Source organism: Rhinopithecus bieti, unplaced genomic scaffold (assembly GCF_001698545.2).
Source record: "Rhinopithecus bieti isolate Rb0 unplaced genomic scaffold, ASM169854v2 scaffold_30846, whole genome shotgun sequence".
NCBI classification, from domain to species: Eukaryota; Metazoa; Chordata; class Mammalia; order Primates; family Cercopithecidae; genus Rhinopithecus; species Rhinopithecus bieti.
This window is the reverse complement of record NW_016814438.1, coordinates 896936-913761: the sequence shown is the minus strand read 5'-3', so window position 1 is coordinate 913761 and position 16826 is coordinate 896936. Positions and strand designations below refer to the sequence as shown.

General features: G+C 35.7%; 1 protein-coding gene across 4 annotated transcripts in view; it reads left to right on the top strand.

Annotated features, from left to right (window-relative positions):
• The window catches only part of DLG2 (discs large MAGUK scaffold protein 2), a 2095027-nt gene that overhangs the window by 1262194 nt on the left and 816007 nt on the right, over positions 1-16826 (top strand). The window lies entirely within an intron of this gene.

Genomic DNA, 16826 nt, shown 5'->3' with positions numbered 1-16826 from the left:
TGGTGATCTTACTAGAATATAAAGAGCATCAGGCTTCGGGTAAGGATTTAGAGGGAGGGGATTAAATTAGCCTTGCTCTTTGCTCTCCAGTCTGAAGTGAGTCATTTGGCTTCTCTGGCCTCAGTTTTCTCATCTGTCAAATAGAAGTAACATTTATGCTTCAGTAGATCTGCAGTGTCCTCAAGACAGTGTTCAAATATCAATATAATCTACGAAACCCATCATGATATGGCCTCTGCTTTCCTCTCTGTCATCATACTTTGGCCCTCTTCTATGAGCACTTTAAATCCAGAATTCTGAACTACCTTCAAATCCCTAAATGGCCCATGCTCTCTCTAGCTTCCAGGATTTTGCTTAATCTGTTTGGCTAACTAGCTAATCACTGCCTGGCTATACCCATCACTAATTCCGCTCTAGCCTTAGGTGACATCACCATCACTAGGAAACTTTCCTTAGCCTCTACAAGCCCAGGATGGATCTATCATCAGCTCCCACAGCAACTTGTACATTTGTTGTAATTATCTTCATTTTTCTGCAATCCTCAGTAGATTTGAAATGAATGATTTCTCAATCTTATTCAACATATTTCTAGGGTCTAAAAGAATGCCTTACACATAGTTGTCTTTCATATGCTATTTAATTTATTTGAGGTTGTCATCAATTATGAGATGTATCATTATTTCATCTATTACTAAAAAAAGATTGCCAATGAAACCATAACACATCATGAATTGCAAAATGCATCTTGATTTCACAGGTGGTAAAATGTGTAAAAGTGTTTATTCTTAGAATTAATAATGTATGACATAATGGTGAAGAATGAATGAATTTACTTTGAGGATAAAATGAGTTAATATAAATAAAGTGTTTAAAATATTATACTTGCTATCAAATTACTTTTATTTATCTGGTTATATTAATAGTCTTCATAGAGAAGTATTTTATGTAACACTGAGATATATCATATATTTTGACTTGTGCCAATCAGACTCAACAAGTATTATGTGCGCTATTCTGAATTTAGGAAGGTAAATGAGAAAGGAAAAAATGAAAATTAATATTATGAAATGGATTAAAAGATATAATCAAACCGGAACCATTTAGATTGCAGAAGAGAAAGCTTAAGAAGCCTTCCAGACTCCCACTATATATTTACATGTCTAAACAACAATGGTTAATATTTATTGAATTTGTTCTATGAGCTGAGAACTGTGAATATGAAGACCCAGTGAGATTATTACTACTAGTTTTTAGAGAGAAAACATATCACCAGTAGGTGACTATGATTAGACACCCTGTGTGATTCTAGACCTCAAGCTCCTCACTGGTAAATAATACTCTGCTTCTGTATGTTTGCGTATACTATATATTGTGTGTATATATATGTTCTATGTAATACATATTATACTATATTTATAAAATCATGTAGGTTTACAATGAGTTAGATACTAAGTTTATTTTCCCATGAAAATAATTTTTGAAAATATATTTAAATGCAAAATCTGAAATTTATCTCAGGCATAACAAGTGTCCTGATATTGAAGATTCACCAGTCCTCACTGATCATATTATTTCTATTTTTGCCTCGTAGTAGATTGAAGAGTGGTCTGACCTGGAGAGGATGAACAGATTGTCCTCTTAGATCCCTTTCTTAGAGGCTTGTGAGTCTCTCAAAGCTCCTCAGTTGTGAGCAGCAGCATGACTCAGCGCCAGTGTCCGCCTAGCTGCGGTGACAGAGAGGACAGGTGTTTGTCCATGCTAAATGCAGCCCTGCAGTTCTCCTCTGTCACTTGGAAGGTGAATCAAGCAGCAAAATGGACAGTAACACCTGTTCTGAGGTCCCTTAACTGCTGCCCACCCTGGCAGAGCACAAAGCACAACTTTTATTAGGTCAGGAAAAGTAGACAGAAAGGGCAGGATCAGAGAAATGGCCAAAGTGAAGGAAGGCAAGAGTAGGCTGGAGAGCAAGATAGTTGGTCACAACACCACTGTAAAATTGTGACTATTTGTAGTAATGACTATTAAGCAGTTTACTAGAGCATTATTGCATGCACTTTACATATACAATCTCACCTAATTCTTACTACAGCCTTCTGAAATACTCTTATTGGCTGCAATTCCTTGTTGTTTTGTTTGTTTGTTTGTTTGTTTGTTTTTTCTTCTTTTGAGATGGAGTCTCCCTCTGTTACCAGGCTGGAGTGAAGTAGCGCGATCTCAGCTCACTACAACCTCTGACTCCCTGGTTCAAGCGATTCTCTTGCCTCAGCCTCCTGAATAGCTGGGATTACAGGCACACACCACCACGATCAGCTAATTTTTTTTTGTATTTTTAGTAGAGATGGGGTTTCACCATGTTGGCCAGGATGACCTCAATCTCCTGACCTTGTGATCTGCCCACCTTGGACTCCCAAAGTGCTGGGATTACAGGCGTGAGCCACTGTACCTGGCTATTAGCTGCATTTCATAGATGAACTGAGGTATAAGGTGTTATGGGATTTGCCAAAGGTCACAAGCGGTGGAACCAGCATTCAGGAACAGGTTTGCTGAATCTAAAGCCTGTGACCCTAGCCCCACTCATATTTTATGCTCTTCTTTAAACCTACCTTGAGTTGGATGGACCTCTGATACGGAGAAGAGAGAAGCTGGAAATGAGAACTGACTTCTCAGTTGTGGTCCTTCAGAAACCAGATATCCAGATAGCTTTGTTTCAGTGTAGTTTACAAAACTTTAATTGCATTTTTTTCTTAATATAACTTTGGAATGATATTCCTCTACCTGATATTGTTGAGTGATATTACATTGGGAAATGAAGATGAAAGGAGACATTCTCCCACACAGCAAAACTAGTTTAAGCATGATTATCATTGTAAAGATAAATTTGATAATCAGATAATCTATGTCTTATTTGCACATGTATTGCAGGAATGAGGCTACTAGAGAAGCCATCCCACTTTAAATAATGCCTCATAGTATTTGCTTATGTCTGAGGTAGTCTTATTTCCTCAAATATCTTATTAAATCTTTAATTATTAAACAATTATAAATTCTGTCCTATTTGGTCTGGACACCTAGCATCTACAAGGTCCTAAATGAACCCTGGTTGGATGATTCACTTAGATGGGACACTCTCAGCTGTATTCAGTATAGGAATTAAGACTGGATTAGAGGTCAGTAGGCCTGGGTGTTAACTGGCTCTGCCCCACAACCTGTACCACCTTGGCTAAGTGTCCAAGCTTTCCTAGGCCTGAGTTCATCTGCAAGCAGATTCCTTCCAACTGAAACATTCTTTGATTCTAATTCTAATTTTCTATATGACTGCAGAATTCTTAAAGGGAAAGATTTGTACTCATTTGTCTTTGTATTCCCAGCACCTAGCAAAATGCCTAGCACTAGATAAAACATAACATTATGCCAAATGACTATATACAGAAGGCCTGGGACTTCCTGGACCATTAGTAAAAAGAATATAATGGACACTCTGCCCACTTTCAAAGTGAGAGCAAGATGAAAAATGCTCAGGGGCTCTTCTTTTTTAAATGCCTTTTTCTTTGAAGAAAGAGGAATTATGAGGCATTTTATAGCATTGTGTCTGAGGCTTTGGTAGTCTTCCTTTCTCACCCTCCATGCCACTAACACTGAAGTAAAACAAACAGTAACTAACATAAAGCCAGAGTTCTCTTCAGTCACCAACAATGACATAAAACTAAAATTTTCCGGCTGCCTTATCCCACATGCCACATCAGTACAAGTTTATAGTTGAGGATTCAATGTTTATTGTTTGAACACTCTCAATCTTACAGTTCCAGTTATTTAGAGAATCTCAATTCCACCTGCTACAGACTGAATTGTGACCTCCCCAAATTCAAATGTTGAAGCTCTAGTCCCCAGTGTGACTGTGTTTGGAAATAGGACTTCTAGGAGGTAATTAAGGTTAAATGAGGCCATAATGGTGGGGTCTTAATCTGAAAGGCTTGGCGGCATTGTAAGTAGAAGAGACAGTTTTATTCGATTTGTCTCCACTATGTGAGGACACAGAGAAAAGGCAGCTGTCTGCAAGCCAGAGAAAGAGAGCTCACTGGAAACCATACCATGATAGAACCTTTATCTTACACTTCCCAGTCTCCATAACTGTGATAAAATAAATTTCTTTAGTTTAAGCCACCTAATATCTAGTATTTTGTTATGGCAGCCCAAGCTAAGATACCACCTCCCACCATTGTAGATATATATGATGATGTCTAATAAGGAGTGGTTTTCTAGTGCCCAAGGCCAGCCTATCATCACCGGGTAGAAATAGTGTGATTTTTTATTCAAAGTATGTAAGTTCTAATAAACACATAGATTCAGCAGAGTTAACATCACTCAATCTTTTGAAGGAGCTATGAGAGATTATTTAAAATGGTAATATATTTTTTAAAAAGGAGAAGTAGAGGATAAGAGGAATTAATGAAATGCTTTTGGAGCATCGCTTTGGTTGTCTTTATAGTTGTCTAACCTACAGAGTAGGAGAAATGAATGCAAACTATTCACCCAACAAACTTGATAAAACGAAGAATACATTTAACTCACAAAATACTTTTCTTCTCTTCCACACCTACTTGTTACATTAGGTCACTCTGATTTACAAACAGAGTTGATTGATTTTCCCTACCATATCATCCACTATTCCTCACAAGTTAGTCTTGGAGAAAGTTTCTACTATCAGAAGAGCTGGTCACTTTTCACCAGGGTTTGCAGCAAGAAATGACAAGATGAGTACCGTTAGAGGTATTGAGGTCCGTGTATTCCTGTGCTTGTTAGCAGTGCAGATCTATGTGATTTGACAGACATTTTGGTGATTCCCTAGCATGGGAAGGGTAAAAATGTATTTTCTGTGGAAAGGAAAAAGGTATATTGGGGTTAGGAGAGTTGAGGGAGGGACAGTGTTTGGGAAAGTTTAAGAAGAATGAGAAAAATAAGTATTTTTCTTGTTCCTTTCCTATTTGGACGTTATCCTGGCATAGGACTGACTTTCCTATATTTTTTCCCTAAGATTCCTGTATAAGTTCTTTGTCATCTTCATTGACTTCTATCCTTTACCCATTTTGTGAATCCTCTTATTGGCACACCACCCAGGAACAGTAAGGCAGTGAAAGTTACAGACCTGGCTTCAAGACTGACTGGGTGACCTTGAGCAAATGACTACACCTCTTTGATTATTAGTGCTCTCATGTATTAAAAATGGTGATAACCACCTTTTCATGGGTTTTTGATTCAATTAAAACTGCACGTCAAGAATCTACCTATTGTAAAAACTTTTTATTCCCTACCTCCTTTCTTTCCTTCTTCCTTCTCTTCTTTCCTTCCTTCATTCCTTTTTTCCTTTCTTCCTTCCTACCATTCATTTAAATATTCCGCCTAGTTCTAGAAAGAATGAAAGATAGTTCTGCTTTACCTCTTCATCAATGATGCCTCTTACTCTACTATCCCCTTGGGCTTCAGAATGAACTTTCTCTGTCACCCTGGTTTTATAAAATGAGGAGGTGTGTAATTATATCTCTGTCTCTGGCTAGAGGCAGAAAATGACTAAGAAGAACATCTTTCTTTAACAAGTTAGAATTGTTAGTATAATGACTCTGAGAGAGTTCTAAGTTTTTATTTCCTTTTAAATAATTTTCTAGATCCTCCTTATAAAATATTGTCCCCCACTCCCAGCCTTCCCCACACCTTCTCTCTTTCAAAATATACCACTCAACTTTTAAGAGAGGGATTCCCTGTTTTGTGAATGCCAATTAAGACATACCACTTCTCCTTTGAAAGGAAGTATTATGTGCTGAATGACTCAAGATGCTTATCTTCAAGCTGATAAATGCATCACCTGACCTTTGTTGCTTTATTTCAAGTCTTGGGAAAAAGAAGAGTCCCATGTAATGTTACATTGAAGTTCAAAACTAGAAAGGACCTTCCTTTCATAGATAATGATAGTAACATTAATGAACATTTATTGTGCCTTTACTATGGGCCAGTCACTACTCTATGATTTTACATAAATATAGCAATCTTCACAATGGCCCTATATGCAAAGTACTATTATATCCACATTTTTACAGATGAGGCAAAGAAAGGTCAATTAATACGTCCAAAGACGCACAGTTACCATGTCCTAATGCCAAGATTTCAACCCAAGCTATCTGGACCTGAGTCCACATTCTTAACCATGATGCTACAATAAATTCTCACACTTTTCAAATGAGTAAGTTGAGTCCCCAGGTAATATGAGGTTTGGGATTTTTTTTGTCTAGTATCTCCCAATATTGATGGCCAAGTTTTGGAGATTTGAACCTAGATATTTGCAATTCTAAACTTTGACCTCATTGGCTCCATGCACCACTAAGATGTGTGCCCCTACATTTATTTCTCATGATCAAATATTTGGGAGTTTCAAGCACTACCATTAATGTCTTTAGTAAACAGTACCTGCTAAGTTCTTCTTTCATTTAACCAAAAGTATTATTGGTTATATTCATATTTTTGAGTGGTGGTATTGATAATCTTTCATGAAATTTTCAGTTATATAATTGATGTGACTTTACCATAACTTCAGTGCCCTGCTTCCATGAAAAGAAAAAAAAAAAAAGTCACCCAACAGAATGGCATTTGGAAAACAATTCCACACCAGTGGTTGCATTAATTGCTACTTTGAATGTTCCTGCTGTGAATTGAATGGAGTCACTTTGGATCTATTTCTTAGAAATAACCATTTTTATTACCTCTGCTCTAGGATGCACAGTTTTGAGATCTTCAGAGGCAAATATCTTCACTAACCACTTTCTCTTTTCCATTTTCTTTCCATAAGTAATCCTTTTCACTGTTATGACCATTTTTAATGTTCTCAGATTTAATTTATGAAGGATAGGGGATGTTGTAGGATGATTTTGTCTCTTGTTATCTCAGCATACAGCATTCTGTTAACTTCCCAAGTGTAACATTTTGAGTATCATGTTTAATTCAAATATCCATTATTTTATTCAAGTTGGGTTTTTTCTTTATGTATGTGTAGAATTTACAAAGGCTTTATGAAAATGACTTTTGTAATACACAAGTAAGAATTTCCTTTAGCATTACTCATTTCTTTAGTGAGTGTTTTGAAAAAAGCAGGATAAAATGTAGTATGATGAATAATGCTTGTTAGCAGTTATCAGCTACACTATGCCTTTTAGAAAACAAATTCCAATACAATTCAGATTAAATAATGCTTTCCGTACTCCAGTTTCTTAAAATCACCTATCTAGTTGTCCTGAACAATTTGAAAGTCATATCTTTGCTATGTTTCCGGGTTGACCCCTAGACTGACCCCAGAAAAATAAAATTCATGTAAATAAATTATCTGCAGCCTTTGAAGTCAATTAACAATTCAACAAATACTCATTTGTCCCTTGGTATTAAAAAATACTTATTTGCACAGTACTATTAATAATACTGTGCTGGAACTTACAATGATGCATGGATACAAAAATGATCCAGCTATGGTCCCTATCCTAGGGAAGTTTAGGTATAGATTGGGAAAAAAAAAAGAAGCATACACAATTAAAGGCAAACACTTGGGAAACTCTGTACTGCTTGAACAGTTTAACAATATGCACGTTTTTCCCTGTTATTTATTCTGTCTTGCCCAGACCCTCTTTGCTTATTTGCTGAATTGTTAAGATTCTTGAGCTCTGTGATCATGCCTGATTGCAAACCACCTGGTATATCACTCATTCACTGAGCCCTGTTCTCCAAGATTATAATAAAACACACGTGCTTTGATTACATTCTTAGAAAGCACATGTGAATGTCCATAGTGTCCTACCCACCCCAAAAAATGCCTTAAAGAAACTGTTCTTATTTTTAATACTTCTATTAAAATATATTGATACATAAAAGTAGAGTGTTTAAGAACATGGTTTCTAGATCCAGATTTCCTTATTTCAAATCCCAGCACTGCCATTTACTAGCTGTGGAACTTTGAGCAAGTTACTTAAACCTCGTGTGCTTCCTCATCTATAAAACTGCCTATGAGACAGGCACTATTTTGAGGATTGAGTAAATATTTTTGAATAACAGGTATTACCTAAGTGTTTTTTTAATGAACATAATGTGACAAGTCATTAAAAAAGATATTATGTGGTGCATACAATTCTTTGGAGCTTCTCAGCTAATTGGCCAACTCTTTCATTTTCTGCCTCTGATCTTGACCTGTAGTAGGACTATTTTGAAAAACTTTGTAATCACACGCTCCACAATATCAACATGGATGGGCAAGCACATTTCTGCCCTAATATAGCAACCTTGAGTTTCAGTGTCACTGAGCAGTACTTTTGGAAGGTGTCTCTGATTTAAGCAGTTGATCTTACCAGAGATACTAGGATTACTGTCATTTGATTATTGAGTCATTAACTTGAAAAGCATCTATCCAAGAGTGTCTGCTTTGATATCTATCCAAGAGAGCGTCATCTGTGGAGATAGGGCAATGGCCTCTAATTAGTATGATAAACTTCTGTCTTCCTAAAGCACTAGTTCTGCTTTTGGATATAGGTCAATGTCCAGCATCACTATTTGTTGCTCAATTATATAGATACTTCAATGTGTTTTTCTGCATTTACGGACTGTTTAATGTTTAATGGAGGTAAGTACATTGAAAGAATAGAAGATGGCTTACTATTGCATTTATGATTAACATTGTATGTTCTTGAATGTGTATTGCCTATGTATGTTTCCATGTCACACCTATTTATAATTTATGTAATTGATCACTGGTTGAGCAAACAGCATGTCTTTCTGAACTGTTTTTTAAAAAGAAACTGGACACTAACTTTGAGTAATTAGGAGATAATCTAAACAATCTATAAATGAATTCATTTAAGAGATACCTCACAGTATGCTGGGAAGCTGGGATGTGATAGTGAACATGGCCTACTCAGTACTCAACATTCAATAGTGTATGAGGAAGACAATAAAGGAGCAATTGCAACATAGTGTGATGAATATGATATGTTCAGGGATTTTATACGTTTCCATTATTGATTGAGTAAATACTTTATAAGTCTGTGAAGAAGTCCATCTTAGATGATAAAAAGATAAAGTAGGTTGGTTGGGATTTTGTTTTTTAACCCATCAGTTACAGTAGACAAGTGCCAGGCATGACATGGACACAACTGAATTTAAGGCAAACTATTAAATATCTTAGTGTACTAAGTGAGACAAAATATCATTGTTATCAAACCTGAATATATTCTTTTTATTGTGATAAAATATAAATATAATATAAAATTTGCCATTTTAATCATATTTAAGCGAAGAATTATGGGCATTAAATACATTTGTAATGTTGTACAACCATCACCACTATCCATTTCTAGAATTTTCATCATACCAAATGAAAACTCTACACCCTTCTGAATATTAACATTAATGAAAAAATGTTCAGACCTTCCCCATTTAACCTTGCCATAAAATGTGCTGACCAATTTACAATAGTTCCATCTACCCTTTACAGTTATTCTGAGAATGTTTCAGAAATACTTATAAATCTTTCAATTTCCATTATTACTTTGATAATATGTTATAACAAGAAAGCAGGAGAAGTGACTTTGGATAGGTCTGGAGTCATGATGTTAAGCATTTTGTTTCAAGTAATGCAATTTAATTTCAACTAAGTACCTTTAGCTTTACTAAGATTAGTAATTAAATATTTAGCTGTGTCGTAAATTAGCTATGCCATGTGGTCATTGGAAAGTAGGTACTCCATTTACTGAAACATAAATGTTTTACAAGGTATTGTAATATAACTAGTAAATTAACAATGACAATTTAGGTTTCAGCTAATTAAATTCTTCCTTAGCATTTACTAATTTGAGGGTCTAAACTAAAACAACTTTAACTATGATAACTGTTGTGATGATTTAGCTGTGCCAAACATGAATAAAATTGGGAAATTGAATGTGTGTAATGAGTTATAAAGATAAAAAGTTAGTTTCCAACTGTCTTTATAAATTTTGATTGGCAAATCTAAACCAGAATTAAATATGCATTAAGGAGAGAGACTTTATGGTCAACTTCATACCCTTATTCAGGTGGAAAATTTTTAAAGAAGATTGACACCATTGCTATATCTTACAATCAAATAAATTTTGAAGAGCATCACCAATGTGGCCAGAACTGCAGTAGGCTATTAAAACATCACAATTGAGTTCCCTGAGGCTCAGTTTTGTTGTTATTTTTTTTTCTAATCTGTAAAATAGGGATACTAGAGGTAAATCATGAGCATAACAGTGCTGTATACAGTAAGTGCTCCAGAGTCAATTCATTTATTCATTCACTAAAATAAATAGTAATTAGAATGAATGATAGATGCATAATGTATTCTCATTTAAGTATCTAAAAACAAAAGAGACATAATTTGCCCAAGTACCTTCCTCAGCTCCAAAGAGTTCAAGCTAATGAGGGAGAGAGATGTTTGAGTGGACGACCATATAGCATGACAATTCAAGTGTAGTTTTCAAAGTTGTGCATTATAGAGGTGTGTAGACTCAACACAATTTGGAGACACAACAGGAGAAGTAGACAGAAAGGAGTGGAGCCACAGGAAGCCTCAGAGAGGGGAAGATGCTCAAAAATACTTAACATAAGTAGTTTGACAGGCAGATTTGGTGAGGGATTCATTCTGAGCAGACAAAAAGGACAAAGCACAGATTCCTCAAAGAGCATGGCTTTTTCATGAAGCAGCAACAGATTCATCTTGGCCTGAGCAGAGCAAGTACACAGGGGAATGGGAAGATGTGACTTTGCATAGGTAAGCTGGGGCCAGATGGTAAAAGGTTTGGTTTGTTATCTAAATAGTATGAATTATTTGATGGAGGATGGAATAACAGTGTCACTGATGAGTTTTAAGGTGAGAGAGAGGTTGATATGATCAGATTCAGGTTTTAGAAAAACTTATCTGGTAGCAGAATGTGGAGAGTGTATTAGAGATGAGCAAGAGTACAGACAGGGAGACGCTTTCGATGTTTACAGTATTCTCAAACTTTAGTGTGCATAGAAATCACCTGGAGGTCTTGATGAAACACACATTGATGCACTCTACCCAGAGAGTTTCAAATTCAGAAGGTCTGGAATGGGGAAGAATTTGCATTCTTAAATTTACAGGTCCTGCTGCTGCTCTGGGATCCTGTTTTGACAACAACGGACATAAATATACCATAAAAGGCTGTCTTAATCAGTTTGGGCTGCTGTAACAAAACACCATAAACTGGGTAGCTTCAACAATATTTATTTCTTCACAATTCTGGAAACTGGAAAGTCTTAGATCAAGGTACAAACAGATTCCATATGTGGTGAGAGCTTGCTTCCTAGTTCATAGATAGCTGTCTTCTCACTATAACCTTACGAGTTTGAAGGGGAAGGGAGTGTTCTGGGTACTCACTTATAAGAGTACCAACCCCATTCATGAGGCTCCACCCTAAGGACAAGAAATCCACCTCCTAATACCACTGCATTGAGGATTGGATTTCTACAGATAAATATCAGAAAACGAGCACTGGTCACTGTCCTGAGGCAGTGAAATACTAGTGGCAAATGAAATCTCATTCTAAAGGCCTGACGGATTGGAAGTACCCTTGTGATACATTTTTGCCTGCTGAAATTTTGCTTGAATAATATAATGCTTTAGGCTTTTGTTGATGCTGTTAGGTGACATAAAGTGAACCAGCTGTTTTCTACTAGGGTCAGAGTGAGTAAAAGTGACATGTGGTTCTCAGTGACTGTTAATGCAGCAAATAGCCTTAGGAATATCCGAATTCAAATTCCATTGTTTTCCATTCAGATTGGGGGAAGAAAGGGACTCGCCTCTTCACAGAGCTGGTTATCTAAGCAGGTTGGTGTCTAACATAAAATGCGGCTCCTGCAGTCTTGCATATTTCCCCTGCTTTCAACTATACTATGGTCAAAGGAGAACCTGGCTGAATACTTTTCACTGTTTCAGTTTTTTTAAATTATTTTTATTTTTATTTTTTTAAGTAACCGTATACTTTACTAAGAAGGCTTACATGATCATTTTCTTTTGGTTGAACAAGATTTTTCTCCCGGTTTTGTTTATTCCATGTGTTTGTTTTTAAGGCAAACATGCTCTCTCTAATTACCTTTCATTATAATGAAGGTTTCTCTTTCCCGTAGCCCCAGTGTTGTTCTAGTGAAATGGGTTTCATCTGCTGAGTGTAGGAAAAGGTTTTAATCGACATAGTTAACACTGATGTGGTTATCTCAGATTTAAAAAGAGGCATTTGATTCTTCCAGAATGTGAGGGTATTGCCTGATAGAGCCAAGCACGCAGTGTGTAATAATGAAGGTAGTTTGGGAAGAATTTTGTACTCTTAATTAGGAGCAAAATGAGGTAGTCTTTTGTCTGCAGGAGGCTCAGGACACAGGCTTGAAATTGCAAAGAATATAATGGGATTACCTCACACTTGAGATGGTACTCTCACTAAAGGGGGCACAGAGCCTTCCCTGCAAATCTGCACTGGTCTGGGGGTAGGGATCTTGTAGAGGGATATTTTGAGGATATAATTTATTGTCCAGTTTGGAGGACTTTTTTTCTTTTCTGTGTGTCTGTCCAGAAATAGAGAAATGATCGTAAAATTATTGGCATCTCTCAAACGTGTTGTTAATGGAAGGGATTTTGAGGGTTGTTTTGTACATGAGACAGTATGTTCACGATATTCTAAATGATGTCCAGAATAAATATATTTTACTACTGTAAGCACTTGGTGTGATTGCCTAATATTGCAGCTCATAAATGTTTATGAAGGTAAAATGCTATTATATTAGTTTGTGTTATTTCTCCCAGGTATAAGGATAGATATGGAGGAGATATTATTGAATACAAAGAGTGTTTTGAAAGCATGTATAGAACTTTGAATGGATTTTAATTTCAAAGTAAGCACAAGTTTGAGTTAATTAAGCACCAGAGATCTTACATGAGCCCACCAAATTGAGTAATATATTATATCTCTCTGCATGTCTCCCTATTCCTCCCCTCTTTTCTCTCCCTCTTGCCTTCTCTTTTCTGTATTTTTCATATATTCACAAAACTTTGAGTTTTGTTTACCAAGCAATGTGTAAAGTGTTAAGTATACCGGGACAGACAAGAGAGAACATTTGCCCTTAAGGAGTTTACATTTTAATGTAAGAGGCAGGCAAGCAATTTGTGTCTCCAAGTCAAATCAGAAGTTTTGAATATACTAAAGAGGGAATACATCATTCCGGTCTAAAAATAGAGAATATTCCAAGGAATATATGGAAAATTAACTGATTATAAGGAAGAAAAAGGATTTTGATAGGCAGAAGAGGGTAGGACAGCATTCCAGGGTGAGAAAACAGGGAAAGCAAGGAGATAAGAGCATTTTAGGGAAACTAGGTGTATTTATTCTAGGTTGAGAATAGGGTATAGAGGAGAGAACAAAGAGTTGCATCTGGAAAGGAAGGATAGGACCAGATTGGGAAAGGCTTGCATGCTGTGGTGAGGAGGTAGCAGCACCTAATTCCATAAAAGAAGGTAGACATGGTATAACTAATTCAAAAACCATTGGACAAGAAAATACAGGGCAATAATGGCTAAAAGCATGGATTCCACCAGGATTTCAAACTCAGGACTTTGTTTATTATTTAATTTTGAGTAGTTATTTCATGACTCCATTTCTTTCATCTCTAAAATAATGATACCTCATTCATGGTTTTGTTATAAGGACTAAATTAAATGGTGTATATAAAGTTCTTCATATATCATCCAACTATTTTTCTGGACTAGTATTGTTGCTCTTCTCTTTATCCTCTTTTCTACTGTCACTTCACATTGGGACTTTTAAGCCCCTATGTGTTCATAGAACTAAACTAGAAAATAACATTTTATTCTGGATCTTGTAAGTCTTACTATGTGCTAGGATGTATGGGAAGTATTAGCAACACAGAGATGAATAAGAATCCAACATACAAATAAGAAATTGTGCTACCATGTGGTAGCACCATATGCAAACTCCTTTTAAAGTGCTTTTGGAATGTGAACCAATCACTACACTCTAAATGGTTATAGTCAAAGAACAAACTCACATTATCTTAAGATATAGTCATAAGAAACTTAGACATTGAGTTTGGTTCTTTATTCAGTATATTAATAGACAGCAAGGAATTCATTTATATTACATGTAAAACAAATATATAATTTAGGGTTTAGAGATACCCTAAGAGTATAATTGGGTTAAGGGATAGGAAGTTCATTCCCAGGTGTTATAGTGTACAAAAAGAAGTTCAAGTTTATAGGTTTTATCCAGAAAGATTTCCTGAATAAAGTGAGATGCTAATGCTGTTTAAAAGCCAGAAAAATAATACATAAAAAAAAGTCTTCCTGAATAATGTCATTGTTCTGAAGAAGGCAGAGGCATCCAGTGAGAAGTGAAGAGCTGAGAATAGGCTGTGAGATGGCATCTTAAATAACGAAATGGGCAAGTTGGGCAGAGAATATGGACATGGGTCAGGGTGGGGTATGTGTTTGTGGCACCCTAGCAAATGGCTGTAGACTCAGAAGAATTTATCAAGAGCCTTGGATTTTCAAACTGACCTGGAAGGCAGATAGATGAATGTACTGGGGAGAAAGGAAAGTACTGATGAGGGAGTATGTATGATTTAAAGAAAGCTGTGATATTTGGGAAAGAGATGAACTTTAGTACAAGGAGCAAAGGGAAGGAAATTCACATGTATTGAGCACTTACTATGTACCAGGCATAATGCTAGATACTTTCCATGTCTTGTCTCATTTCAAGCTCACATTAATTCTGTAGACAGATACTATTGCCACTATTTTATAGGAGGGGAAATTTGATTTCATTTAAAATGACTTGCATAGATCATATAGTAAGTGTGAATTAAGAAATCCAAGCAAAGTATTCATGATCAGAAAGTCCAAATTCAGTGTTCCCACCAAATCACAGCATATCTCCATCCATCCATTTATTCAGTAACTAATCACAGAGCCCTTACTGTATGCTGGACACTATCTTGCTGTCTTTACATTCTTGCTGTTCACCAACTAGCTGCCTAATCATGGAATCTGCATTTCTGTGACTGTTTTCTCAAATATGAAATAGGCTTTTGTGTGGCTACTTAATCAGTATTTGTCTAATCCAAGTTCATATTTCAATAATTATAAAGTAATTGCAATCCATTCTTTTCCATTCCCCAAGAAAACACAAAATTCAATATTTGGGATCATTTTATTACTTTCTTTCCATTATTTCTGTTATTTACCATAATGGTTATGAAGATGATATTGGTATAATGATGCTGATAATAACAACAACTTTTTTATTGGCACATATACTGTGTCTGGACTTATGTTAATGTAATGCTTTATATTATCTCATTTAATCTTCAGCAAAAGTGCATGAGTTGGAACAATTTGACCGTTTTATGTATATGGAAACTCAAGCTTCAGGAGCTTAAATGACTTTGCTAAAATCACACAGATAAGTGACAGACCAGGATCTTAAATCTCAAAATGTCTTATCACAAACCACATATTTTTAATCATTAGGTGGTATTGCCTTCTTATCTAGCAGAATATGTTCTTTTGTCAGAGTAGTTAGTAATTCAGAACATCCTTGCTCCCAGTTTGTCTAAATTAGTGAACTTTCTTTCTAATTAATGCTCTGTGGAGTTGGTTAATGTTGTTTTAAATGACTATGCTTGAAGAAGACAGTTTTATTTTGCTTAAGTGGGAAATAAGGAAAAAATCAGTTTTGCTGTACATCCATAGACATCCCAGCACACATCTCCTGAAACACTGATTTTCTTGGACAGAAAATGTGACATTCAATTTCTTTTTGGTTGGAGAAATTCTTAAGAAGCATTGAATGTTAGTTTCTTTCTCTCTCTCTCTCTAAGTTACTCAGGAGTAATATTGTGGACTATATTTTTGACAGATATTGTGAAAAAATTAAAATATAACAAAAGAGTATGAATATAGGATCATGAGGGGATGTTGGTATCAAGTATGGAGCAAAAAATGGAGAAGGGGGTTTTATTAATATTTTGATGTTCTAGGTTCTACACATCTACAATTTGAGATTAAGATGAAAGGAGAAAGAACTGGAAAGAAACCAATGATTAGTTTGCAAAAACCCAAAATAGTAATTAAAATTGTTAGAGAAGGAGGAAAAAAATAACAGCAATAACAGCTAATATTTATTCATGGATTATGATATGCGGCACCCTAGGCAAAGCATTTAACATGTGATTAACTTATTTGATCTTCTCAATACATATATGAAGTAGGTGCTATTATAACTGCTGTATAGATGAGAAAGTGAGTTTTGGAGCAACAAAATGACCTGTAAAATGTTACACAAGCAGTGGAGCCAGAAGTCCATTTCTGTCTGGTCCAAGTGTTTTGCCCACTGATTACCATCTTGACTATCAAAAAAATGGGTCAAACCTGAGGGTCTGGGAAGAAGCCCCATGTGTTTCGCTGGCCCTGGCCACACCTATGACAAATCTCTACTTTGAAATTATGAATCCTAATTCGTAGAATTATGACAATATGCATTCATTGATAATGAAAGAACTTGGCCTTTGGAGTCTGGCAGTTGTTTCATCTAGCTGCATAATCTTCACAAAAATTCTCTTCTGAGGCATACTACCATAAAATCGGGGGAAAATGAAGATTATATAAGATGAATAGAAAACTTTTATGTAGTGCCTTGTACTTAATTAATGTTCATAATGGTTCACAAAATATGATAATAATATCATGTGTTTAA